Genomic DNA, 27,142 nt, shown 5'->3' on the forward strand with positions numbered 1-27,142 from the left:
TGTCACATTCTAGGAATGAAATCCCACTTGAAGGGAGTAAAGTTTTAATTAGCCTTTAAATAAAGTTTAACCAACATTCTTCCTTATTTTAGTAACTTAAACAATTTTTCTTCCTTATTTTAGTAGCTTACTTAAAAAAATATTTTTATACTATTATAATTCTTTGGTTCACCATCATGGTTTCTGCTCCGGCTTTAACCTAAGATCTTGTCGCCCTTTTCTCCATTTTTGTTTCACATTAATAACCAGTGAAATAATTGCTCAGGTCACTCTCTAAAATGTCAATTTTTTAAAATCCATAGAAAATTGCTGTAATTAACCAGACCCTTCAAGTTTAGCGGTATACAGAATGTCTCTTAATCCTTTTCCACACGCCAAAGTGGGAGAACATATAGATGCTGCCGGATGACGTCTCCCAGAAGCTGTCATTTTCCCAGCCTGAGTTATTTTGGGCACAGCTTCTCTCAACAGAGAACTTGTGACAGAAAACCAGTCAAAGCAGGCTGATTCAACAACTTACACTCAACGGGGCCTGTGCTGCCCGCTGGGTGTCTCATACTTCTAGAGGTGTGAAGACAGAGGTGTGTCTGATAGCCCTGAGGGAGCATGTGAGACCCTGGAAAGGACACGTGGGACAGGGCGCAGTCAGAGAAATGGGGCTGGGCTGCAAATGAAACAGCCAGTCTGCAGAGACCTGAGTCACCACCAGGCATTGCAAATTATTAATACCCACTCCTGCTATATCCCTGGAATTTGCAAGACAGTGCCTCACCAGCCAAAACCGAGTTTTCCAGCTAATGACTTTACCAGGACTGAGAAAGGTGCTAACAACAAGAGAATTAGTCAGGGCCTGTCCCGGGGAGCCTGTCTCAGCTGCTCATTTCCTTCTTTCTGAAAGTGTGTGTGACACCTGACACCAAGTCATCCAAGAATCTTAGGGCATTTGGCAAGCTAGTGAGTTGAAGTTTCATTGTCAAGTCCGCTTGTTTGGTTGTTTTCATAATTAATAACTTGCAAATGCACCTTTATGAAATCTTGGATTTAACTTTCTAATTATGCCAATGCCTTTGGGTTAATTGAATGAAAATCTTTCTCCAATCATAAATAACCCTTTTATTTTATAGAATTTTAATACATCTTCTGGGTCCATTAAAATTAAAGTGAAATATAACTGTATTTCTGATTTTTTTCTTCTCTTTACAAATATTTACTACCACTGGGACCTGGGTAAGGCTAGACACAGATTTGTTATATCAACATGACACCTGGACTCAGAGGAAAAGGAACTTGGAAAATGGACAAGCAGACAGTGGATCGTGCCCTGTTCTCCTGTGTTCTCCTGTCAGGGACACTGCCCAAGTACTAAGGATTAGGCTAGGAATTCCTGTTAGTACCATCTCAGTCACTTTGCATGTGAGTATGTATCTTATCACAATCCTATCGGAGGAGTTTCCACTTCCTGTATCACTTCCCCACTGCCACCAGCCTCAAATTCCTTCTCTAATAAAACAAAAAAGTGACACAGGGGGTGGCATTAATTATCATGTTTCAGATGTTAATTGAAGCATATTAAGAGATTAGGACATTATATGCATCCAAAGTCTTTTTATTAATTAATTTTTCACCATGAAATTCTTTTCATCAAAATGTTTTTCTTTGTCACAGCAAAAATTATGTATTTATAAGACTATCAGAAGGAATAGGCTATTTTCAACATTATACCGTGGGTTTTTTGGGGGGTTTTTTTGGTTTGTTTTATGGAGCCTCCCGAAGAGAAATTTATCACCCAAGATTTCATTCCACTGAAAGGTTCATAAGAAAATTGTTGCATCTATAGAGTAGCGTAAGTTTCCTGCAGACTTTTTCTAGAGCTGGTCGCAGTCTGATCCCAGGTGTTTGAATAAAGACAATAGCATCTTACTGTTCCTTTCATACCTGTGCTCTTGGAAACAGTGTACCCCTCTCCCTGGGGTAAAATGTTGCTTCTTAGGTTGACAAGAATCCAGGTTGTACAAGGACCACTTCCCAGAATTCTTTTGTCTTAGGGCACTGCATCTCACACCAGCTGATGGGATCCATCTGGACACCTGGTTCACGGTGGCCACCATCACCCCTTGTTCATTTTCGGCAGTGGTCAGGAGGAGTTGTACTGTGCTTCACCTAGGGAGGTCACTTTGCCCAAGACAATTCACCCACATGAAAACCCTTATAAATTTCAACTTTGTCTTTTTCAGTAGCTCGGATAGTTCCTCGAAAAGAGTTCTTAAGTTGTGTGGATCCCACAGAGAGGGTGTGTACTTTGGAAAAGCATGAATGGATCAGACCTTGCATGTGACAGTAGCCCCCACATCTGTCAGTAATTGGGATTTTGTTTTTCTCATCACAGACACAATAGGAAGCACCCATTCTTGCTGTGAGAAAAAGATGTAGCCCTGCTGGGTGCAGGTCTTGCTAACTGGGCTGCCCTCCTCCACATTACACGGATGTTTGTCCCGGATGCAGATCCTTACAGGTTGGCACCATGACTGCCACTGTCCCAAGTCCCTTAATTTTTAAATTATAGTTGACATACTTATATTAGGTTCAGATGTACAGCATAGTGATTTGACATTTGTATACCTATGAAGTGCTCACCACAAAAAGCTTAGTAACCATCTGTCACCATACAAAGTTATTAGGATACTAGAGGCCCCGGTGCACGAAATTTGTGCATGGGTGTGTGTGTGTGGGGGTGTCCCTCAGCCCAGCCTGCACCCTCTCCAATCTGGGACCCCTCGAGGGATGTCTGACTGCCCTTTTAGGCCCGATCGGACGTCCCTCTCACAATCCAGGACTGCTGGCTCCCAACCACTCACCTGCCTTCCTGCCTGATTGCCCCTAACTGCTTCTGTCTGCCAGCCTGATCACACACTAGCCACTCCCCTGCCAGCCTGATTGCCCCTAACTGCCCTCCCTTGCAGGCCTGGGTCCCCCCCAACTGCCCTCTCCTGCAGTCCTGGTCCCTCACAGCTGCCCTCCCCTGCCAGCCATCTTGTGTCCACATGGGGGCGGCCATCTTTGACCACATGGGGGTGGCCATCTTGTATGTTGGGGTGATGGTCAATTTGCATATTACTTCTTTATTATATAGGATTATTGACTATATTCCCTGTGCTATATACAACATCACTGTGACTCATTTTTTTTAACTGGAAGTTTGTGCCTCTCATTCCCCTTCACCTTTTCTGCCCAACCTCCCACCCCTCCCCTCTGGCAATCATTGATTTGTTCTCTGTATCCATGAGTGTGTTGCTGTTTTATTTTATTCGTTTTTTAAAGTTCACATGTAAGTGAAATCACACAGTGTTTATTTTTTTCTGTCTGACTTATTTCACTTAGCATATTACACATTGTCATGGCCAAAGTGACCTTCCTAAGTGATGCACAGTCCAACAACCTCCTGACCACTGCTGAAAATGAAGTAGGGGTGGTGGCAACCCACAGTGAATGCATATTATGCTAAGTGAAATAGTTATATACTAAGTGAAATAAATTGGACACCCAAAAGTATTTTTATTTAAAAAAATTTTAATTTAAATTTTAAAAAATTAAATTTGACATTCAATACTGCATTAGTTTCAGGTTGTACAGCATAGTGTTTAGACATTTATATAACTTATGAAGTGATCTGCCTAAGCCTAGCACCCAATTACACTGCACATAGTTATTACAATATTATTGACTATATTTCCTATGCTGAACTTTACAGCCTCATGACTGTTCTGTAACTGCCAATTTGTACTTTTTAATCTCTTCACCTTTTTCACCCCCCCACCCTCCCCCCACCATATCGGAGAACAATCAGTTTGTTCTCTATTTATGAGTTTGTTTCTATTTTGTTTGTTCACTTATTTGTTTCTAAGATTCCACATATATGTGAAATCATATAGTATTTGTCTTTGTGATTTCACTTAGTATAATACCCTCTGGGTCCATCTATGTTGTCACAAAGGGTAAGATTTCATTCTTTATTATGGCCGAGTAATATTCCATTGTAGATATGGAACACATCTTCTTTATCATACCATTATTGATAGGTATGAAGTTATTGCTATTTTATCAGTCATTTCCTGATTGTTTTTATAGATATTTTTTGTTCCTTTCTTCTTTTCTTGCTCTCTTCTTTTTTATGTTGGTGACTTTCTATAGTGATGTGTTTGGATTCCTTTCTCTTTATTTCTTGTATATCTCTTGCAGGTTTTTGGCTTGTGGTTATTATGTGCTTCATTTATACCAAGCCATGTTTATAACAGTCTATTTTAAGATGATGGTCATTTAAGTTTGAACACATTGTAAAATCCCAGGCATTTTTAACTCACCTCCTCCATGTTTAGGTTTTTGTTATAATTTTTGTTTACTTTGTGTGTGTGTGTGTGTGTGTTTGTGTGTGTGTATTCCTTAATTTACTATTGTAATTGCACACAATCTTACTACTTTTGCCTTTTAACCTTTGCACTAGCTTTAGTGTTGGTTGATCCACTTCTTTTATTATATGTTTGCTTTTGTCAGTGAGAATTTTTTCTTTGTTATGTTTTCTTATGCATATTTTTTTCTTCTTCTTAAGGAAGTTCCTTTAAGATTTCTTGTAATACTGGTTTGATGTTGATGCGCTCCTTCAGGTTTTTCTTGTCTGGGAAACTCTTTATTGCTCCTTTGATCCTAAGTTATAGTTTTACTGGGTAGAGTAATCTTGATTGTAGGTCCTGGCTTTTCATCACTTTGAATATTTTGTTTCAGTCCCTTCTAGCCTGAAAAGTTTCTGTTGAGAAATGAGCTGACAGTCTTTTGGGAGCCTGCTTGTAGGTAACTAACTGCTTTTCTTTTGCTGCTTTTAAGATTCTCTCTGTCTTTAACCACTAGCATTTTAATTATGATGTGTCTTGGTGTGAGCCTATTGTTTGAGACTCTCCACACTTCTTGGACTTGTGTGTCTTTTTTCTTCACCAAGTAAGGGAATTTTTCAGTTATTATTTCTTTAAATAGGTTCTCAATCCCTTGCTTGCTTGCTCTTCTCCTGGTACCCAGATGAAATGAAGGTTGTAATGCTTGATATTGTCCCAGAAATCCCTTAAACTATCCTTATTTTTTGGATTCTTTTTTCTTTTTGCTGTTCCTATTGGGTGTTTTATTCTAACTTGTCTGCCAAATTGCTGATTCTATCTTCTGTTTCACCCAGTCTGTTGTTGATTCCCTTTAATGTAATGTAATCTTCATTTCAGTTATTGTACTCTTCATTTCTAATTGATTCTTTGTTATGGTTTCCATGTCTCTATTTTAAAATTTCCTATCTCTGTGTTGAAGTTCTCACTGAAATAAGCTATTCTTTCCCTAAGTTCCATGAGCATCCTTATAACCAGTGTTTTTAATGCTGTGTCAGATACATTATTTACCTCCATTTTGTTTATTTCTTTTTCTGGAGTTTTGTTCTGTTTTTCCATTTGTGACATGCTCTTTGTTTCCATTTTGGATTCATCCCTGTTTGTTTCTATCTATTAGGTAGATCTACTATATCTCCTGGTCTTGGCAGAGTGGCCTCATGTTGTAGGTGTCCTCAGGGGCCCAATGGCACAGTTTTTCTGTTCACATGAGCTGGGTGCTTCAGGAGTGTCCCTTTGGTAGGTTGTGTGTGCTCTCCTGTTATAGTTGAACCTTGATTGTTGCTGGCAAATCAATGGGTGAGATTGACTTTTGGGCTGACTGGCTGTGAGGACTGGCCATGACTATAGCAGACCCCACAGAGAAGGATTGACTTTAGCCAGGCTCTGGTGTCTGCCAAGGCAATCCTTTCTTTTTGTCATTTGTGGTGCTAATTGTGTGGTGCTCTGATGTGGTCTGAAACTGGCCACCAGGTGTGTTGGTTCTGTGGTCTCTTGGGAGGTAACTCAGTGCAGGCCAAGGTCAGCCACTACCTGTGTCTGGCCCACAGCCACCTGGTAGGATCTACCAGGTTTCTGCAGCTGGTAGATGACTGTGCTGAGCTTAGAGGTGTCTGGGAGTGGTTATGCTGTCAACTGAGGCTGGCTGCCACTATTGCCAGGCTTGAGGCAAGATGTACAGGGCATGCTGAGGCCAGTCACTGCTTGTTTGAAGTTTATGTGCCTTTGATAGATTTTAGAAAAGTCCACAGTATGGACCCAGGCCAGCTGCTTATGTGGATTAGCCTCTGAAAGAGGCTCAGGTTCAGTGTGTTACTTGACTGGGACAGGGTCTCAGAATATCACCTGGTTGGGGCAAGAGTAGTGTTAGCTAGATTAATGGAGATTCAGATTTGGCACCTACCTGTACCTGCAGACTGTGGAGGAGGAGGGTTCAGCAAAGGAACAATGGAACCTACCAGATGGATGGAGAGAGGACTCAACAAATGAACAATGACACCTGCCAGCACTTCAGTCCCAGAGAGAGCTGTTTCTTCAGCCCTTGCCCTGAAGCCAGACAATTCATTTCCTGCCACAATGTCCTTTTTTGAGCTGCTATTCCTTCTCTGGAGATTAAGGAAAGTGTGGGTGAATGAGTCTATGCTTGGGCCTTTCAAGAGGACTCATGAGCCCTCCATCTCACCCAGGCTGAGTCCCTGCTGATTTTCACAGCTAGCTGTTGTGGGGACTCCTATTCCTGGCTCTGGTCCTCTGTGTTGGAGAGTCTGGTGTTGGGCTGTGTCCCCTAGCTCCTCAGGGGAAACCTCCATAGTCGAGATATCACTCCAAATTCTTAGCTGTCACAGTGGTTATGTGACCAGCCCATTTTATTTTTCTGTCCCTCCTACTAGACTCAATGTGGTTTCTCTTTTATATCTTTAGTTACAGAAATTCTGTTCACCTAGTCTTCAAGTGGTTCTTAATAATTTAGTTGTACTTTTTTAAAAAATATGTTTTTATTGATATTTTAGAGGGAGGAAAAAGGAGAGAGATAGAGAGATAGAAATATTGATGAGAGAGGAACATTATCGATTAGCTGCCTCCTGCACATCTCCCACCGGGAATCTAGCCATCAACCTGAGCATGACTAAGAATCGACCTGTGACCTCTTGGTTCCTGCATCAAAATTCAACTGCTGAGCCACAACTACATTCAAATTTAGTGTAATGTGATTGTGGAAGGCCTGCTCTGCCATTTTGACTGGAATTCCCAAAGTTTTTTTTTGTGTTTTTTTAAGTGTTTTATCTTATTTCTAATTTCATGGACTTCAGTCACAGGACCATCCAGTAGCTGGGAATCTAATTGGATAGTAGGAGTGGCTGGAGCAAGGTGCAGAAGAACATTCAGATCTGGTCAGGGAGCCAGCTGTGCAATGTGAGCAGGTATTCCAAGTGACCATCTTAGCATGCATATGGAAAGTGGTGTCCTCAGCCTCCTCCCTACCCATATTCCTCCTTGATAAATTACCTTTAGCTTTCAACATATGGTGACACTTGATATTTCCTGAAATAATAACAGAGACCAGTAGTCATTTAGCCACCATTTCCTTCCTGGACTGGATATTTAACATCTACTACCTCTGAGCTTTACAACTCTGCAAGGCCTAGAGAACCTCAAAGGTATGTGTCACCATTTCAATTCTATTGACTCTACCACCTCCCTCTCTCATGGTGTTTCTAAAGATCTGCAGTTATTCTATCTTCCTTATTGGGGAGAAAAGTAGTTCATCTCAGCTAAGAGATTCTTCACTTCCCTGGAAATGATTAGCCTCTTTTGCTCTCTCTTCTTCAGTGAATAATTCTATTCTCTCAACATTTACTCATGAACTTCTGGAACTTTCTTGTCATCTTTTTTGCTCTCCTTCTGTGCTTAAAATATTGGACCATTGTTTTGCAAAGCCCATTCTGAAACACAATGATCTCATTTTGTTCTACATTTCTGATTAGTACAACATGTCTAGTAGACTCTAAATTCAACTTTAAAGTTGAATATAAAATTGTATTAACTGCGGTCATTTGATACCAAATTGTATTAATTTAATCTACATTACTGTCCCCATAGCTAATATTTTTCTTGCTATAAATTTATAGCTAAAAGAATTAAAGATCTAATAAGCCAGTTCTCAAACCTCTAACCATTTAAAACTGAGAAACACACAGAGTTCTGTACAATATCCAGACTTCATTGTTCTAGTGTATATACTTTCTCTGTATGGTGTAATAGGAAAATAAAATAAAACAAAAAAATTGGACTTGAGCCATTAATCCATTACTGTTGTCTTCACAACCTCAGGCAAGTCATTTGAGATCTCTGTGTTCCCATTTTCTCATTTATAAAATGATAAGGTTGGATTATATCAAGTAAGTTTTCAAAGAAAATTTTAAAAAAAACCAACATTTTTTTTAGCATGGCCACCTTTCCTAATAAAAATTGTAGGCAGCAGCACAAAGCATATAACTTGAGAACAATCACACTATGCATAAGACCCTAATACTCACCCATTTAGACCCCCTCACACAACTGTTACCCACCCCTACCTGGTTTTAACTATTTATAATTCATATACAAGCAGAGCCCTGATCCATATGAGCATTTACATCCAGAGCACATCTTTGGTAGGATATACATGTAAGTATGTGCATTTATGTGTGTTTGTATGAGTAGATAGAAGAAATCCAAATTTCCCCAAATGCCTTCAAATCCATGACTAAGAGCAAACGTCCCTAGTTCTTCCAGTCACAAGCCTAACACAGAATGGCGGCCCCCTAGGCTTTCCTCCCCACCCCTGACCCTACCTCTTCCCCCACTCCTTCCCAGCCCCCACCTCTGCACCCCCCTTCCCAGAGTGGGCCAGTAGATGGTCTTATTTATATTCGTGCAGATACTACTGTGCTTCTCCTGCTGCTTCATTTGGCTCTGTTTTCCGCTGCTGGACACCAAAATCCCTGCTGCTGGCCATCACGTCTGCTGCTCCACCAGGCCATGTTGTCTCTTGCTGGTTGATGGCCCCACACCATCACTGCTCTGCCCAGCAGGTGGGTGGCATGGCTACTCCACTGTGGACAGCGCCTCCTGGAATTAGTGCTACTGCTCATTGCCATGCCTGGGCAGCAGCATCCCCAGCACCATGAGCACTTGCTAGACCAAAGCTTTGCAGCTTGACAGAAAGAATGTCTTCTTCTATTTAGGAACAGTCACTCGGGCTTTAAGATTTTAAGAATTTCAACAAACAGCTCTTTTTATTTTTATTTACACATATCCCCATTGCCACCTCCGCATAGGATGCAAACAAGTGGCCAGTGGGTATTGGACCAGGAGACACATCTACATGACAGAGATCACATTACTGAGAGAACTGCCCCTTCCCTAGAATGATTAAGATTTTTTACTGAGTCAAAGTCGTTGTGCCTGGTTTATTTCTCCCTTAATGCTCTCCCAGGAGGCTACTCAGCCCCTGTGCAAATAAACTTCAGTTGTCTGGATGTGTCCCAGCAGGCCTGAACCCCAGCTGACCCATCCTGGGCTCATTCTGAGACTCTCTATACACTAGTGTGGATGAATCAATGCCTGGTTACAGTATAAATCAAGAGCAGCTCCCTGTCAAGGGACTCGACAACTGAAAGATTCGGATCTTCTCCCACAGGTTTTCATTTCAGGGTGGAAACTCTTCAAATGTGAGAGGTTGATAGGAAACAGTTAATTCTTTAGCTGAAATTGAACTGGGGACCTTGAGAACAATCACACTATGCGTAAGAGGAGGGGGTTTCAGATCTGGGTAGGAAAAGTCTTACTTCACTCTGCAGTAATACTGCTGTGGTTTTTGGCAACTGGTTTCAGAAATAACACAAATAAGGCCTTTGACAAAAAAGAAAAGGATTCACAATTTAATGGAAGATCCAGAGCTGCAAACAGGCAATGAGATAATTTCAGTAACAATGAGATCATTTCACTCACTAGCTCTCAGTTGCACACACCTCATACCTGCCTATCCCTTTGCAGGGACTGATGCTGCAGCTCTCTGGCTGCTTATGGCTTTTGTGAGCAGACATAATGCCCTCTGTCTTTCTCACTTCCACGGCACCCAACATGGTGACTGTGGACACAGTAGATTCTCATCAAGTGTCTGATGACTGATTTTTGAGCCATGAACAGAAAACATAAATAAGATAGAGAATAAACACTGCAGTCTTTATTTTGCAGTTTTGACACTGGATGCTTTGTTTCTTCATGACCCAGATTTTGTGCTGTCGGTGACCTGTAGGGGCAGAAAGCAGCAGTGGGGTATGTACCTGCTCTGGGTGGTGCAGGATAGGTAGAGGGGCAGCAGCAAATAGGCAAGTGTAGGAAGAGATTAGCAGTTTCCCTGATGCCCCACCCTCCCTCTCAGGACACAAGCCAGTGTGTTTGATGGAACCTCAGCTACTATGGACCTCTGAAGACTCACTTTCTAGGCACACTCTCATCCCAGCAGGAGGCTCCTGCAGACTAGATCCTGTTGAGGATGGTCAGCGGGGAGGTGGTAACACTTTTGTTTCCATAGGAATTTTCAAAACAACAAGCACCTTAAACAAAACAGTAAAGCCTGATCCCAGACAGCAGCAGCTCTGCCCGGAACTTGCTATCATGCCTACCAACCATGTGACAACCTGGCCACATAGTCAACACGGGAATGCTGGTACTCATGGTTTCACATAGAGAGGTGGTGGAGGCTACTGATGAGGCTTTTAACTAAAAATACAGTTGACCCTTGAACAACGGGGGGCGGAGATTGGGGGTACCAACCCCTGCACAGTCAAAAATCCATGTGTAACTTCTGATTCCCCCAAAAACTTAACTACTAATAGCCTGCTATTGACCAGAAGCCTGGTAAGTAACACATATAACAGTCAATTAACACATATTTTGTATGTTATATGTATTATATACTCTATTTTTACAATAAAATGAGCTAGAAAAATAAAATGTTATTAAGCAAATCATAAGAAAGAGAAAATACATTTACAGTAGTGTAGCATATTTATCGATACGGTAAGCTTACATTGTCCATTTTAGGCTATGTGATTTTTCTGAGAGTTATTTCAAATTGTTGACTCAAATAATTGTAAGTGGACCCGTGCAGTTCAAACCTGTGTTGTTCAGGGCCAGCTAAACATTGGTTTAATATCTTTCTCTTGTTATCTGGGACAAATTACTTTATCCCTCTAGGCCTTAGTGTTTGCATCTATAAAATGCTATTAATTATGAGGATTGCAGTCGAGAATGTGTGTAAAGGGCCAGGCACCAACAAACGCTTCACAAATGGTAGCTGGTATTATTACCTTTTCCCCATGTGGGCTGTTTGCAGGGCCATGTTCCCTCTGGCCCACTGCGACACGTGGGCCTCTCAACTCCTGGAGGCTCCTGTGCTGTGCAGAGTGACTCAGCTTGACTCGTTATGATGTCACCCTCAGGCGGTTAGGTCCGACTTTCCATAGATCTACTAAGTGCCTTACCATTCCTCCATCTGTTTCTCATCTTCATATACTGTGGTTCCAGATTACAGATGTCTCCTGTCCGTAAAGAATACAGGGTTTGTGTTTTTGCTTCGTGTCCTCTTTGTTGTTTTGGAGTGATTCTTGAAAAAAGGAGGATGGAAACAGCTTTGTTCTGCCCTCTAAAAACCTGGTTATCTTTTCAGATATATCAATCAGCACAACACATAACAGATATCTCAGAAATCAAAAGTTAAAACAGGTCTTCCCCCTCTCTACTCCCTATTCCCTTAAACATAATAAAGCACACAATAGCACGCTTATTCCATTTCCCTGCCATCAGCACATTCCTCCAGCGCGTCCCACAGGCCCTGCTCACGGATGAAGCAGTCAAGGCTAGGCTTTGACTGACTTGTAGGAATGGAGGATGTAATTGGAGGGAGCAGAACATTACAACAGACCAGCTGCTCTTCAGAGGTTGATTTTCATTTTGGAAAATAGCAGGAGCAATTACCATCACTCATTAGAAGGCCTAACACACTGGCTGCAGAGCTATATTTGGAAAACTCTATTCACTTAGCTCCACAGTGGTGAGAGGGTATGGAAGGGTGGAAGGAAGGGCAAAAGACAGACCAGAGCCTGCCTGTTTTTAGACTTGAATTGGCAAACAGGAGATTTGAATTGAATTCTGAGAACAAGACGCGAATGCAGCTGGGACCCCAGGACATGTCTTGATGCAGTGAACATTGAGAAGGTGCAGCCCTTCATAAAAACTGAGCTTCCTCATAAAGAGCCCTTTTTATGAAGTGGGAAGTGGGTAAAGAGACAGCCTGTTGAACATGCCCTTCTGAGAAAGTTCAGCAACTACTTCACACTTCCATGGAGCTATGTGTGCTTCTGTGGCCTCCCCTGAAGTTTGCCGTTTAATTACAACAGAGACCATGGGCTTTTGGAACAAGTTTCCATCCTTATCTTTTCTGCTGTTGGTTCTAAGGGAAGTGTTGACGCCACAGGCTATTAACGCATGTCGTGTATTTGCTCACAACCAAAGGAAGGGCTCTGGGATAGGAAGGACATACTCTGGGCAAGAAGGGCAAGGGTTAGGAAGGTGATGGGATGGGACTATCCCAGAAAGAACTGGAAAAAACCACCTCTGTTCTCTTTGGATGGATGAGAGCATGTGGAGCCCTTTATCCCAGAACCATTTCTGAGAGGAAGGGAGAGGGAGAGAGAGAGAGAGAAACATCAGTGATGAGAGAGAACTGATTGGCCACTGCCTGCACAGCCCCCACTGGGGTTGGAGCCTGCAACCCGGGCACATGCCCTGACCAGGAATCAAATAGATTGATGCTCAAGCACTGAGCCATGCCAGGTTGACCCAGTAACATTTCTTATATAATTTGTGTGGTGAAGCTATTTAATTTGTAATTAACCCCCAAGGCTGGTATGGTTCTTTATATTTTATAAAGTGCCTTTACCAGGGCTGTTAAGAACTCCTTACTGGGGGGGGGGGGGAAAGAGGGGGGCATTGTGGTTGTCCCAGCAAGGACAGAGGTGGGGAAAACAGTCTTTCTATTGCTTGTGTATTATTATTCAACACAGGATCCAGGTCCCTTGGGATTCCAGTCTTGGGAATTTGTATTAGTTTCCTCTTTCCTATTGATGACCCTTGGCTTTCTCATAAACTATCCCATTTAAAAATATTATTGTTTTTGTTTTACAGAGAAATAAAATGACATTTAAGACGTTTTTATGACTTGCCCAGGGCTACCCATTTGCATAATAACACAGCTGAGACATGAACTCAGGTTATTTTCATGTAATTTCTTCTTCACAGAGGGCATTAGTCAGAAATGTCCCACCCTTAACAGAAAGCTTGAGTGACAATAATTGAAACACCTATGATTTATTTACCTAGAGTCTAGGGAATTTGCCCCAAGGAAGCAGGTTTCTACTGTCTTCCTGGTCTACCATCCTTACTTAGAATATGGCTTAGGTCCTCATAAGATGTCTGCAATTCCTCAAGGCAATGTATCCTCATTCTGGGAAGTAGAAAGAAGGAGTTTCCTGGGGTTGCCATAACAAAGTACCACAAACTGGGAGGCTGAAAACAATATACATTTATTCTCTCGCAGTTCTGGAGGCTGGAAATCCAACATCCAGGTGTGGGCAGGGCCATCCTCCCTCTGAAGTTTATAAGGAAGAATCCTTTCTTGCCTCTTCTGGCTTCTGGTCTTTCCAGCAATCCTTGGTATTCCTGAAGTAGATACATCACTCCAATCTTTGCCTCCATCTTCAAATGGCCTTCTCTCCTCTGTGTCTGCACTTCTGTGTCCAAATTTCCCTCTTCTTATAAGGACATTAGCATTTAGTGCCCATCCGAATCCAGTAGGATCTCATTTCATCTTAATTTTGTCTGCAAAGATCTTATTTCTAAACAAGGTCACATTTACAGGTAGACATGAGTTATTTTGGGACACTATTCAACATAGTACAAAAGGGTAGAGAAAAATACCAGCAGACTCTCCTGTTTCATGTGGCCACACTAACTGCAAGGTAACCTGGAAAATCAAGGAGAGGTAGGCAAAGGAGAGGGAAGTTGGACTGAAGGTTAGGCAAGTCTGATAGACAGACAGTTAGTGTTTAATCAACTTCTTTGTCTAAGGTAAAAGGGAACTAGCATCTATTGAGACCACACAGTAGTCTTGGCACATATTATATTCATTTTTAAAAATATATATTTTATTGATTTCAGAGAGGGAGAGGGAAAGAGATAGAAACATCAATGATGAGAGAGAATCATTGATTGGCTGCCTTTTGCATGCCCCCTACTGGGGATGGAGCCCGCAACCTGGGCATATGTCCTGACTGGGAATTGAATTGTGACCTCCTGGTTCATAGGTCAATGCTCAATCACTGAGCCACTTCAGCTGGGCTATATTCTTAATATATATTATCTTATTTAATGTTGTAGATCTTTTCTATGTGTATTTTCAGTTCAGTGAAGGCAAGGCTGTATCTTCTATTTCTCTTATACATTATACAAATTGGAGCTTAGGAAACATTATGTTGGATAAATCACTGCCCAGTCTTCCTCACTTCCTGTAGCCCATCCTTTCCCAAGGACCTCCTAATGTCAGCCATGGAAATTAGCCTGTCTGGTGTTAATTTTCTCCTGTTTTTATTTTCCTTTCTCTCCTTCTCCTTCTTCATCTTTATTTTTCTTGGCTTCTTTTTGATAAAGGAAATGAACAGCAGTTTTATTTCATAAGTCATTCAGTAAGGTGCTCTCATGTAACCCAGAAAAGAATAAATTCCTTTCTAGGTACAACTGCTTTGGAGGTAGTATGATTGAGAAAGACTGTAGAATAAAGAATTATTATTTTGAGAAGCTAAATTCTAATCCTGAGATGAAATCTAGAATTACATGCTCTATCTTCTCTGTTGCCACAGCTGGAATGTACTCCTCAGTTTCCAGTTTTTAGAAACACTCTAACATGTGGTGATACCTAGTATGTAGGTGGATAGCAGAAAGGGTAGACAGATTGATGGGGAAGTAGATAGGGCATATAAAGGAGTTCTGAGTGCTTGCCATGCTTTGCACCCAAAACTCTACTTCCCGGGAAGAGTGGATTGTAGCCGTGCGGAAACTTTATTTCTTTAACCTGACCTTTTTTCTTTCTTTCCTTTTGATTCAAACTGGCCTTGTCTAGCCAGGAGCACCCTGACTCATTCACATCCCTCTCCTTTGCATGCCCATTTCTTTAATCATTAAGCCCTCTGAACAATGAGGTCTTGGTCAACATCAAATGATCTTGGGAACAAAGCCCTGGTCTATTGACCACAGAAACAAAGTTTTACTTAAACTACATATAACATCTAGGCCTCAGCTATGTTTCAGCTCTTGACCCAGAAGAACAAATCACCCCACTGACCATGCCTTGTGAAACCAGACAGAGCAACGCCGTGGCTGACATCAGGACCAGATGCCATGACCAACTACTCCCTACCACAGTGCTAACCAATCAGCAGAGACCATGAGTCTAGCTCCACCATGATGAATACTTTCCCCCTATATAACCCTCCCCTAGAAGCTGTCAGAGAACCAGGTCTTAGACTAACAGCTCACCTATGACTCCTGGTTTGGTGCCATTTCCTTAAATAAACCTTTACTTTCTTTGCAGCAAACTCCTGTTTGCATTTCATTAGACAAACCCCTTTACATGATTGGACCAAGGCTGAGCACCTGGCCCCAAAAGCGGTGTCTCTGGTCCAGAGGTGCATAGAAGAATCACTTGGGGAGTCTTTTCAAAAGACCAGATGTCCAATTCAACACCAGATGGAGGTTCCAATTAATTTCCTATCAATGGGTCCCTAGAAAGTATACTTTGAAAAAGCTATACAGTTGCTTCTGATGTGCTCCCTTTGTACTGGTATCAGGGCAATTTTGCCCTGAAGGGGTTCTTTATACTGGATAGTGATTAGGTAAACCAATCAAGCCTTTTTGGAGAAGTTTGACCTCAGACCCCACTGTGAGTGGTGATGCTGCAAAGTCCAGAAAGAGGGGAAGTAGTGAGCAGGGGACTGTCTCGCTGAAATGGCAGAGCCTGGAGCAGAGAGCAAGGATGCTTAATCAGAGTAACAGGAAGAGTAAATGCTCAAAGGCCCCTAGAGATCTTCTTTTGAATTATTTCTTTACAGGTTAGGAAGCAGGCTCAGAGAGGGGCAGTGACTTGTCCATGGTCACACAGCAAATCTGTAGCATTAGAAGGAGTCCTGTCTTTCATTCAGTGTTCTGCCCACCATTCCTAGCTCACTCTAGGCAGAGGTGTCTTTGCATATCATAATTGCTCTTGCCATGGATTATATTTGTTACTTTAAGAATGAATGGCTTGAGGGGAGGGAGGTAGAAGAGGGCATAATGCTACTTCTCTTCAAATTATTGACAGCCTTCATTCTTTTCATCACTCTGGGCCAGTTTCTTTCTTACCTGAAGGGGTTGCAGGATTGCAGCAAATGGTAAAGGACCAGGCAAGTTTTGCAAATTACAAGGAATTCCTTGATGCAGAAGCATCCTGCACCAGTTGACAGCTATCTGCATATCTATCTTCCCCAGAGATTGCAGGGGAGAGAAGGGAGAGAAAGGGGGAGGGGACATGGAGGAAAGAAAGGCGATTCTCTCCAATCAATTAGAATTGCTCCCAAATGAAAATAATGCTCTACTAAAGGCAGGTTCCCCTTGAGTCACCCTTAGATGCTTCTGATCTTCCACTATTTAATAGTCCTTTCCCCTTCTCCTTTTCTCTGCCTGGACTTCTCTCTTCCCTCTACTGTGCCTCCTTCCCCTAATTCCAGTTCCTTTCTTCCCTCCCTCTCCCTCTCCCTCACACCATGTTGCCATTATTGTCAGTGGAACGAGCTGCATGCATGCCAAATCAGGTCATTCACAAATATAGAACAAACGTCTGTCACTACAGATTTACCACTATGACTAACGCATGGCCCTTCTGTCTGGGAAAAGTGTGCCCATTAGTTATGTGGGATCACAGCCCTCACAGCCTCTTAACCCGCTGCTTTAGCTTAACTGAGGGGGGCTTCTTCTAATAAACATCAGTGTGAGTATCTTTGAATGATGTTTGTGGTGGCTCCATTTGTGTTTCTAAAGTCAAGACAAAGTCAGCCTTTCCATTTAACACCGCATCCCCCCCAATCCCCCCCAACCCTCCCCCCCCAGCAAAAATACAAAGACATTTTCCATTTGAGTTTAGGACTTAACTATAAATATTTGTTTTGACTGAGAACTTCTAGAGGATACTTGCTAAAATGAGATCACTAACAACACTCCAGGAAAGAAAATGAGCACGAACTGAGACAACTTTGCAAGAAAAAGAGCTAACTAAGCATTAAACTCTATTTACGTTACTCAGAATTCTCTTTTGGACAAGCTGAAGTCATGTATTTTTACGTGGCTAGAATCAGATCGACTCTCCTTTCATCAGATATTACAATAGACTTGACCACAACTAAGAAAAAGAACAAAATATGACATGAGAAAAATAGTAAAGAGGGATTAAAAAAAAGATAAAATGAGTTTTTAAAATACCTTTTTATCTTTGAAATGGTCTTGCTTCTGAATCATTTGGTCTGTGTGAAAGCACATCCTCCCTGAGTTTTGCAGGTAACTAAAGCAACATCAGTGATGTGTAAGCATGAATGAGAAAACTGGGAATGATGATGATAATTCAAAACCGAACATAAAATTCCAAAAAGCTGGAGTCTTTTTCTGGTCTAATAACTTCTGCAAAAAATCCCAGACAAATTTTAAAGGGCCTCCAAAACCCAATATGAAAAACATAAATAAAAACACAAACTACTATCCATTCAACTTTTTCTATTTTCATCGCGGAATTGTTTTTAAATGAAGGCAGCAGAAACCACAAATGTTAAAATGAGAACGTCAGATCTGTTATAACTGCCCCAGACAACTACATTAGCCAATTGACCCCTGTTACAAATGCTTTGCCAGTTAATTATTACACTATCATTATTGTTATCACCATTGTTATTATTTTGTTCTTTTCTTTGATCATTTGTTTGCTGGTTCAACCATCATACATGGTTATAATAAAAATTCATTACCTTGTGATGGCTGTTGGGCTGCCTATGGGAAATGACTTGATAGTCTTGCAAACACTGAATCATGCAGTAAATTAACACTCATTTTCATGCACGTTTGCTTGCATGTTGATGACCTGGAAACACATGCTTACACTCCATATTTTTTCTTGTTACTCCTGATTTGTTTTTTCTGTGGTAGGAATAGAACAATATGGGCTTCCTCCAGGGGACAAAACAACACCTAACTCTGCAGCATGGAAGGGCGACAGGAGCAGATGGATGCAAACTACACTTAGAGAGGGCCAACACGGCACACAGAGAGGAAAAGCAGCTACCTGGTATCACACCTGGGCACTGCCAACCATCTTGGCAGTCAGCTGCCTGGGGAATGTAGAGGCCAGAAGGAGAGTAGAATCCAACAATGGCTCATATAAAAATAGTCTCTTAAGAGAGAATATTCTAGGTAGCTTGCTTCTGGGGGACCTTAGGGTTTAGAAGCTCACCCTCCCCACATTAAAGAGGCGCGGGGGGGGGGTATAAATAGATGCCATTTCTTTATCAAATATCTCCTGGCTTGCCACAGTCTTTTTTCCTTTAGTTGGCAATAAGACCAAAGAAAATAGTCTTTTATTCACTAGACATCTTTCATGGTCTTTAGAGTGAGACTAGTAACAACTATTTTCCACTATGCATGGGTTTTTGGCAGGTTATCAACACTTCCTCAGCAGTGCTAATAGAACTTTCTGTGGTGATGAAAATGTTCTATATCTACACTATCCTACTGGAATAGCACTAGCCATGTGTGCCTATTGAGCACTTAAAATGAGTTAGTTTAACAGAGGAACTAAAAACCTAATTTTATATTATTTTAATCAATTTAAAATTAAATATAAATTCAAGCTTTGTTTTCCATATATATATATATATATATATATATATATATATATATATATATGAAAGAGGAAGGGAGAGAGAGAGAAATATCAATGTGAGAGAAACATCGACTGGCCGGCTGTCTCCTGGATGTGCCCTGATCAGGAATAAAACCCAGGACCCCTTGGTCTATGGGACCATCCTCCAACCAACTGAACTACACTGGCCAGGACCTTAAATTAAAAAAAAATACTTGAGAACTTAGAGAAGTATACCCTAAAAGTACATTGACTATTGCTTCTTTCATTCTAGCTGAATCACGTGTGGCTAGTGACCACATATTGGACAGCACAGATCTGAAGTACACCTCTCAGAGTTGGCTGCAGACCTCTCTGGCTGTTCCTGTGTCAACTCTCCCAGCAATGTACATGTTGAATTGCCTTAACCTATCCACAAAAGACCAGGATTCAGACCAATGCTATCACATGCAAGTATATGATTACTATCTATAATCTGATGACACACAAATTGACTTTCCTCCCCTGAGCTGACCTTTTAGATTCATGTAACACTTTATCTCCCCTGGCAATGGGCCAAAACCTCACCCAACCTCTGAAGGGTCAGCTTAGCTTAGAAACTTACAGTTTTTATAGTCCTCTTAGATGATTGTTATTTCAAACAGTACAACATTGAATCTTACCACTTCTGCATGCATTTCAGGCTGGATGCATCATCACCAATTATGACAAAGTCTGAATATGACAAAGATCAAACTTCTCTATTTCCTTCTGGCTACACCTACCCTTCCTAATTTGTCCAAACCCAGGAAGCAATGCCTTAATTTCAATGACATCTTGTATATCTTAGAGTCAACATTTGATTAAATGTGCCATGTTCATTAATCCAATAATGTTCATAACTGAATCAAATTCATCCTGCAATAGTGCAGCCATCATCATCATCATCATCATCATCTTTAAGTTTCTCTTTGTATCAATACACAAATGAACTCTATCAGACAGAAATGATAATTCCTGTTTTATGGAAAAATAAATTTAAGGACATTTATCCAGTGTCACTCAGCTAGTAATTTTCAGATACGTACATTTTTACCAGCGCTTATAAATTCTTTTACTAAGTGGAGCTAACTACTGGCTATAGGCTCCCACTGTACCCTATGGCAATCTTTTTTTCCCCGAACCAAAGTAATCTTCTTTGTTCATCTTGTTGACCATGCCATGCCCATTGTGAGGTTAAAAAAACAAACAAACCATACATGATTGCTAACACCACCAGGTGAAAGACTATCTAGAAAATTCACAGTCTCAGAATATGACACCACAGATGACTTACTAATAACCAAAGGGCAAGGTGGCAGGCACCACATTAACCAGATGGGAATAATGGGACAAACTGACATCATGTGTCCCCTCAGGTGATGTTCTGAAAAACCATCTCTCCTGAATAGTATATCTGTCAGAAATGTTAAATTTAAATTTAATCATGAGGAAAATCAGACAAATCTAAATTGGGGTAGATTATGGAAAAATGGTCTGGACTCCTCAAAAATGCAAATGTAATAAAAGACAAAAAAAAGCTTAGTGAATGATTCTAGATTAAAGAGGCTAAAAAGATATGACAATTAAATGTAACACCCAATTCTTGACTGGATTATGGGTTTTTTTTAAAAAAAGTTAAAGGACATTTTTGGGACAATTGGGGAGAACTGAATATGAACCACTTATTAGAGAATAGAATTGTATCAGTATTAAATTTCATGAGTATGGTAATTTGTTATGGCTATGTGGGAGATTATATAGAGAAGTATGTAGGGGTGAAGATTTAACTAATACTAAAATGATCCAATAACAAAGAAACAAACCAATCACCCAGAAGGAGATAGAGTAAATGTGGTATATGTTAACAACTGGTCAATTTAGGTAAAGAGTATATAATGTTCATTGTACTTTTTTTGCAACTTTTAGATAGGTTTAAAATGTATGCAAAATAAAAAATTGGTTAAAAATGAATAATAGTAGCTAATGCTTATGTAGTACTTACTGTATTCTACAGGTAATCTTCTAAGCACTTTACACACATAACTTATTCAATCCTTGCAACACCCTATACAGCATATTATTATTAGTCAGATTTTACCTGTGAAACAATAGAAGCCCAGAGAGGTTAATGTCAATAGTTACCAAGGATTGGGGTTGGGATTCTGACCAGAGCCAATGCAATTAACTTCTCTGTTAAACATTTTTTTGGGGGGAGATGCTAGTTCTCATCGCCTTTTGAGGGGTTTGAAGAAGTTGTTCATTACACTTTACCAGTTTTAACACTTTGAAGTTCTTCATCGTATTCATTTAAAATTTATCTTCTAATGACTTTTATTCATTTGTTCTACTTCTACAGTGAGTACATCCAGAGAAAATCGGTTTTCCCACACTAGATATAAGCTCCACAGAATTGGGAATCGATCATGTTTACTACTCTGTCCACAGGCTGGAAGAATGTTTCCTAGCACATGGCAGAACTCACATGGGTGAATAAATAAGTGAACATCAGCTTTTCAAATATTTGAAGTCAACTTCTGGAAATTTTCATTCTCTCTTGAATACATTCCCGTTCCCTTCAATTGTTCTATTAATATTCTAGTCACTGTCCTGTAAAATAATTCCAGTTCTGCTAGTTTGAAAAGTTGTGGCCAGAACTGAAAATAGTCCTCCAGACTTCACTCACCACCATCATTTTCCTTGTTTCAGATGGTTTCCTTTTGTTAATGGAGCCTAAGAAATCTCAATTTTTAAGTGGCAATGCAGAAACTATAGAAGATACTTCTGGCAAAGATGTTGAACTGAACATACACATTAACTTTTTGCTCTAGCCTAAACCCCACTAAAATAACAGGAAAGGATATTTGTTGCTTGCATAAACCCAAAAAGACAAAGATAGTGAGAGAAGAAAACAGTAATAACATTTTGGAAGCCTGAAAGCATATGGTAACTGACTTACCAGACCTGAGAAAGATGAAATTTTTTTCCCTTAAAACTGCAGAAAGAGAGATTATAAAAACAATCCTGTTTACCATCACACCAAAAAAATTAAGCTACTTAGGAATAAACTTAACTAAAGAGGTAAAAGACCTCTACTCAGAAAACTACAGGATGTTGAAAAAAGATATAGAGGAAGACATAAACAGATGGAAGAACATACCGTGTTCATGGATTGGTAGAATCAACATCATTAAAATGTCCATACTACCCAAAGCAATCTATAAATTCAACGCACTTCCCATTAAAATACCAACAGCATACTTCAGAGATCTAGAACGAACTCTCCAAAAATTCATCTGGAATAAAAAAAGACCCTGAATAGCTGCAGCAATCCTGAAAAAGAACAAAGTAGGTGGGATCTCAATACCAGATATCAAGATGTATTACAAAGCCACTGTTCTCAAAACTGCCTGGTACTGGCACAAGAATAGGCATATAGATAAATGGAATAGAATAGAGAGCCCAGAAATCGGCCCGAACCAATATGCTCAATTAATATTTGACAAAGGAGGCAAGAACATACAATGGAGCCAAGATAGTCTCTTCAATAAATGGTGTTGGGAAAATTGGACAGATATATGCAAGAAAATGAAACTAGACCACCAACTTACACCATACACAAAAATAAACTCAAAATGGATAAAGGACTTAAATGTACGACAGGAAACCATAAAAATTCTAGAAGAATCCAAAGGCAACAAAATCTCAGACATATGCCGAAGCAATTTCTTCACTGATACAGCTCCTAGGGCACTTGAAACGAAAGAGAAAATGAACAAATGGGACTACATCAAAATAAAAAGCCTCTGCATAGCAAAAGAAACCATCAATAAAACAACGAGAAAACCCACTGTGTGGGAAAACATATTTGCCAATGACATATCTGATAAGGGCCTAATCTCCAAAATTTATAGGGGACTCATACAACTTAACAAAAGGAAGATAAACAATCCAATCAAAAAATGGGCAAAGGACCTAAATAGACACCTTTCAAAAGAGGACATTCAGAAATTCAAGAGACATATGAAAAATGCTCCAAGTCACTAATCATCCGAGAGATGCAAATCAAAACAACAATGAGGTACCATCTCACACCTGTCAGACTGGCTATCATCAACAAATCAACAAACGACAAGTGCTGGAGAGGATGTGGAGAAAAAGGAACACTTGTGCACTGCTGGTGGGAATGCAGACTGGTGCAGCCACTATGGAAGACAGTATGGAGTTTCCTCAAAAAACTGAAAATGGAACTCCCATTTGACCCTGTGATCCCACTTCTAGGAATATATCCCAAGAAACCAGAAACACCAATCAGAAAGGATATATGCACCCCTATGTTCATAGCAGCACAATTCACCATAGCTAAGATCTGGAAACAGCCTAAGTGCCCATCAGTAGATGAATGGATTAGAAAACTGTGGTACATCTACACGATGGAATACTATGCTGCTGTAAAAAGGAAGGAACTCTTACCATTTGCAACGTCATGGATGGAACTGGAGAGCATTATGCTAAGTGAAATAAGCCAGTCAATAAAGGAAAAATACCACATGATCTCACTCATTCATGGATAATAGAGACCATTATAAACTTTTGAACAATAATAGATACAGAGGCAGGGCTGCCTCAAACAGATTGTCAAACTGCAGCGGGAAGGCCGGGGAGGGTGGGTGCAGGAGGTAGGGGGGTAAGAGATCAACCAAAGGACTTGTATGCATGCATATAAGCATAACCAATGGACATAAGACACCGGGGGATAGGGGAGGCTAGGGGACTGTCTAGGGCGGGGGGGAAAAATGGACACATATGTAATACCCTTTGTAATAAAAAAAAAAAAGAAAATAAAGTACAAATGAAAAAAAAAACAAAAAACAAAAAACTGCATATTCTTTATTTTGCATACTGTAATTTCAGAACAAAATAAACAACAACAAAAGACACCACAATACACAACATCCAAACCCAATGTCAAATGTGGGAAGAGAAGGTTTGAAGCCTGTGCCTCCTGCCTCAGGCAGAAAGGCAGGAGAGAAGAAGCACACGACATCAGCAGAGGAAACCAGGGCTGGGACCACTCAAGGCTACTGGAGGAGTCATGAAGCTAATATACAGAGGGCACGAGATAAGACATTCCTCATCTACTTCTTTCGTGTGAGAGGCATCCTCATCATGCTCAAGGAGGGCCTCTCATTAGGAATAGCAGCACTGGGTCCTTCTGCTGTCACTTCATTGTCATCAGTGCCTGCTCCTGGCTGGATCATGAGATAGATGTGGTTGGAGTGGGTCTGGGGAAACTCGAGTGAAAAGCCAAAAGAGAGCAGCACAGTCTCAAACAGGAGTACCACATGGTCCTTAACAGCATTGTCATTCTTGTCCACCTCTGCCTTTTGCCATAGAGACTCCACAACGGAGTGGACAGGGCTCATCTTCAGGTGCTTTCTGGCCATCATGTAGCCCATAGTAGAGTTATCCCAAAGTGCCTGGGCTTTCAGGATGTGCTCCATGCAACTGTTCATTCGTAGTTGCTAGTCACAATGCAGCAGGGTGAAGACACAAGCCTATTGGAGATGGTCACCTTAATAACCTCCTTATCCAAGATTTCTTTCTTAAGTTTGCAGAGGTTCTCCAACTTGACTTTGCTCTCTTCCATTTTCTTCTTCTCTTCATCCTCAAGTACCTCTGGGCCCTCCTTGGTAAATGAGACAAAGCTCTTCCCATCAAACCCCTTGAGCTGCTGCACTCAGAATTCATTGATATTCTCTGCCATAGGAATTACCTCAAAGCTCCACCTCCACACTGGTTCCACAAAAGCAGAGTTGGCAACTTGCCCTTTGCTCTCACCAGTGATGTGCTAGATGGACTTCTGGGTCTCCCTCATGGGAGAGAAGTCATCTCCAGACTGGGAGGTGTGATAGCTCAGAAGCTCAGAAGGGCATTGCCAATTAGCAATCCTCATGGATTCCAAGCTTTAGATTTTTAGAAAATGCCTCATGGAATTTCCTATGGTTCCTTGTCTTCTGCCAGTTCACAGAAGAGCTCAAGGCCCTTCTTAACAATGTTTTTATGAATGACCTTCAAGATTTTGCTCTGCCAGAGCATTTCTCAGGAGATGTTCAGGGGCAGGTCCTCAGAGTCAATCACACTACACATGACATTAAAATACTCTGGTGTCAACTCATCACATCTGTCCATGATGAGCACAGGGCAGACCCAGAGTTTGAAGTTGTTGTTCTTGGCCTTAAAGAGGTCAAAAGGAGCCTGATGGGGATGAGTAGCAATACCCAGAATTTCAACTGATCTTATACAGAGAAGTGCTTGATTGCCAAGTGGTCTTCTCAGTCATTGGTAAGGATCTTAAAGAATTATCTGTCCTTGCCAGGTAGTCACATTTGGGATCAGCTCTCCCCACCCCTGGACTGTGCCACAGTGCTGGGGTGGGATGGAGATGGAGCCTCTCTATTCACATAGTTTATCCATGAGCACCACTGTCTGTCTCTAGAAAACCACTTGAATAGGTGCATTGGCATTCTGCTGCTTTTGTGCATGCTTGGGATGGAAACATCTTTGCAAATTCACCTTGGGTTTCATATGCTGCATAGACAATTGATGCATCTATTGCTCTGTGCAGTCTCTCCTCTGTTGCAGCAGGGTGCTGGGGAGTCAGGTCTGGCTTGGCTCTTCTGAGACTCACAGACCTCAGTCTCTTCCCCCTCCCACCTCTTTCCTGTAATATGAGGACGGTTCTTGTCTGGTAGAGAGAGGATAGGGGAATAAAGCATTTACCTTTTAGCTCAAACCTCCCTCCGACCATCAATATTTGTCTATAATATTCTCCTACTTTGGGGCTTAGGCTTATGAAAACAAAAGCCAGGAAGTATACCAGCCTATTTCCGCTTTCAACCAGAAGATGTTAACCTAAAGCATGTTGAATGGAGGGGGAGCCAAGAGAGGTAATCAAAATAATATCCTGCTTTACTTGTAAACCAATCAGCTTCGCACAGTAGAGTGTTTCTTGGTATTATGAGCTTGCTGGAGGAAGGGTCATGGCTGAGTTTCCTTTGTAGTCTCTGAATCTTGAGTAGCACCTAATGGTTAGTAAATAATGACCACTTATTGAATGAATGAGTGGCTAAGTGAATCAAAGCATAAGCAAGAGCGAGAGCTCTCCCTTGTTTAAAATGTTCAATGGTTTATCATCACTATGTACCAAAATTACAACTGTTCAGCATGACAGTTAAGGGCTTCCATTACTGGTCTTGGACCTGTTTTCTAGTCCCATTTAAATTTTTCACTAATCTCTTTATTTGTGGTTTGACTTCCTCACTAAGTTGGGAAGCCCATGAAGGCAGAGATAATGTCATATTCCAATCCAAATGCAAATGTAGCAAAATATGCTCAGTAGTGCTGCTTTAATGCATTGTTTAAGCCAAACTCAGAGTATCCAACTAAAGTTTGGTCGAGATTCTAGTGTCCAGAGCAGTCAGGCCCAGTAGGCATTAGCTCAAATAAAATAGTGCCTAACCAAGGCATAGATCTTTCTAAAACGTTCAAACACATCCATGTGGTATTTAGTTTTGTCTGTTGGGTAGCAGAGGCACACACGTATTTGTGAACATAAAAGGAAAGGAATCACAGTGTGAAACTGAGGATGAGTATACACCAAACTGAGCGGTTTCCGGGCAAAGGTGATAGTTATTTTTCTGTTTTCCCAGTATGAGCACATTGCAAACGATATTTGCAAGACAATAAGCACATTATGATCTTTGAAATTAGTGTCAGTCTGTCAACTTTATAGTTTCTGGGGTTTTTTCCTTTGACTTTCCATATAAATTTTAGAACATTTTTGCACCTTTGTTATTGTCATAATTAGCTAGTTGTTAAATATTAAGCAAGGAAAGAAGGCAAAGGGAAGTCAGATATTTTAAGGATGGTCACCTGCGAAGCTTCACCAGGAAACTATCACTTCACATACCATTGTTTCTCCAAGGGGATTAACACCCCTCCCTTCCCCCTTCTGCTACTGAATTGTTGGGGGGCAGAGAGGGGATGAAAGGGAAGATCGGCACATGTGCAGTAGAAGTCAGGGTGGCAGAGGGGAGGTGCTTGCCTCTCAGTCTAGCCTGGGGAACAGTGGAAATCTTGGAAAGTTAATCAGTTAGTTTGAAGAAGA

At 41.0% G+C, this 27,142-nt stretch overlaps 2 pseudogenes; both read right to left on the reverse strand.

The window, feature by feature from the left end:
- Positions 1-1,986: 1,986 nt before the first annotated feature.
- Positions 1,987-8,913, reverse strand: LOC132229715 (exosome complex component CSL4-like; annotated as a pseudogene).
- A 15,105-nt stretch (positions 8,914-24,018) lies between these two features.
- On the reverse strand, positions 24,019-25,331 carry LOC132229716 (heat shock protein HSP 90-beta-like; annotated as a pseudogene).
- Between the last annotated feature and the right edge of the window lie 1,811 nt (positions 25,332-27,142).

This window comes from Myotis daubentonii, chromosome 3 (genome assembly GCF_963259705.1).
Source record: "Myotis daubentonii chromosome 3, mMyoDau2.1, whole genome shotgun sequence".
NCBI lineage: Eukaryota > Metazoa > Chordata > Mammalia > Chiroptera > Vespertilionidae > Myotis > Myotis daubentonii.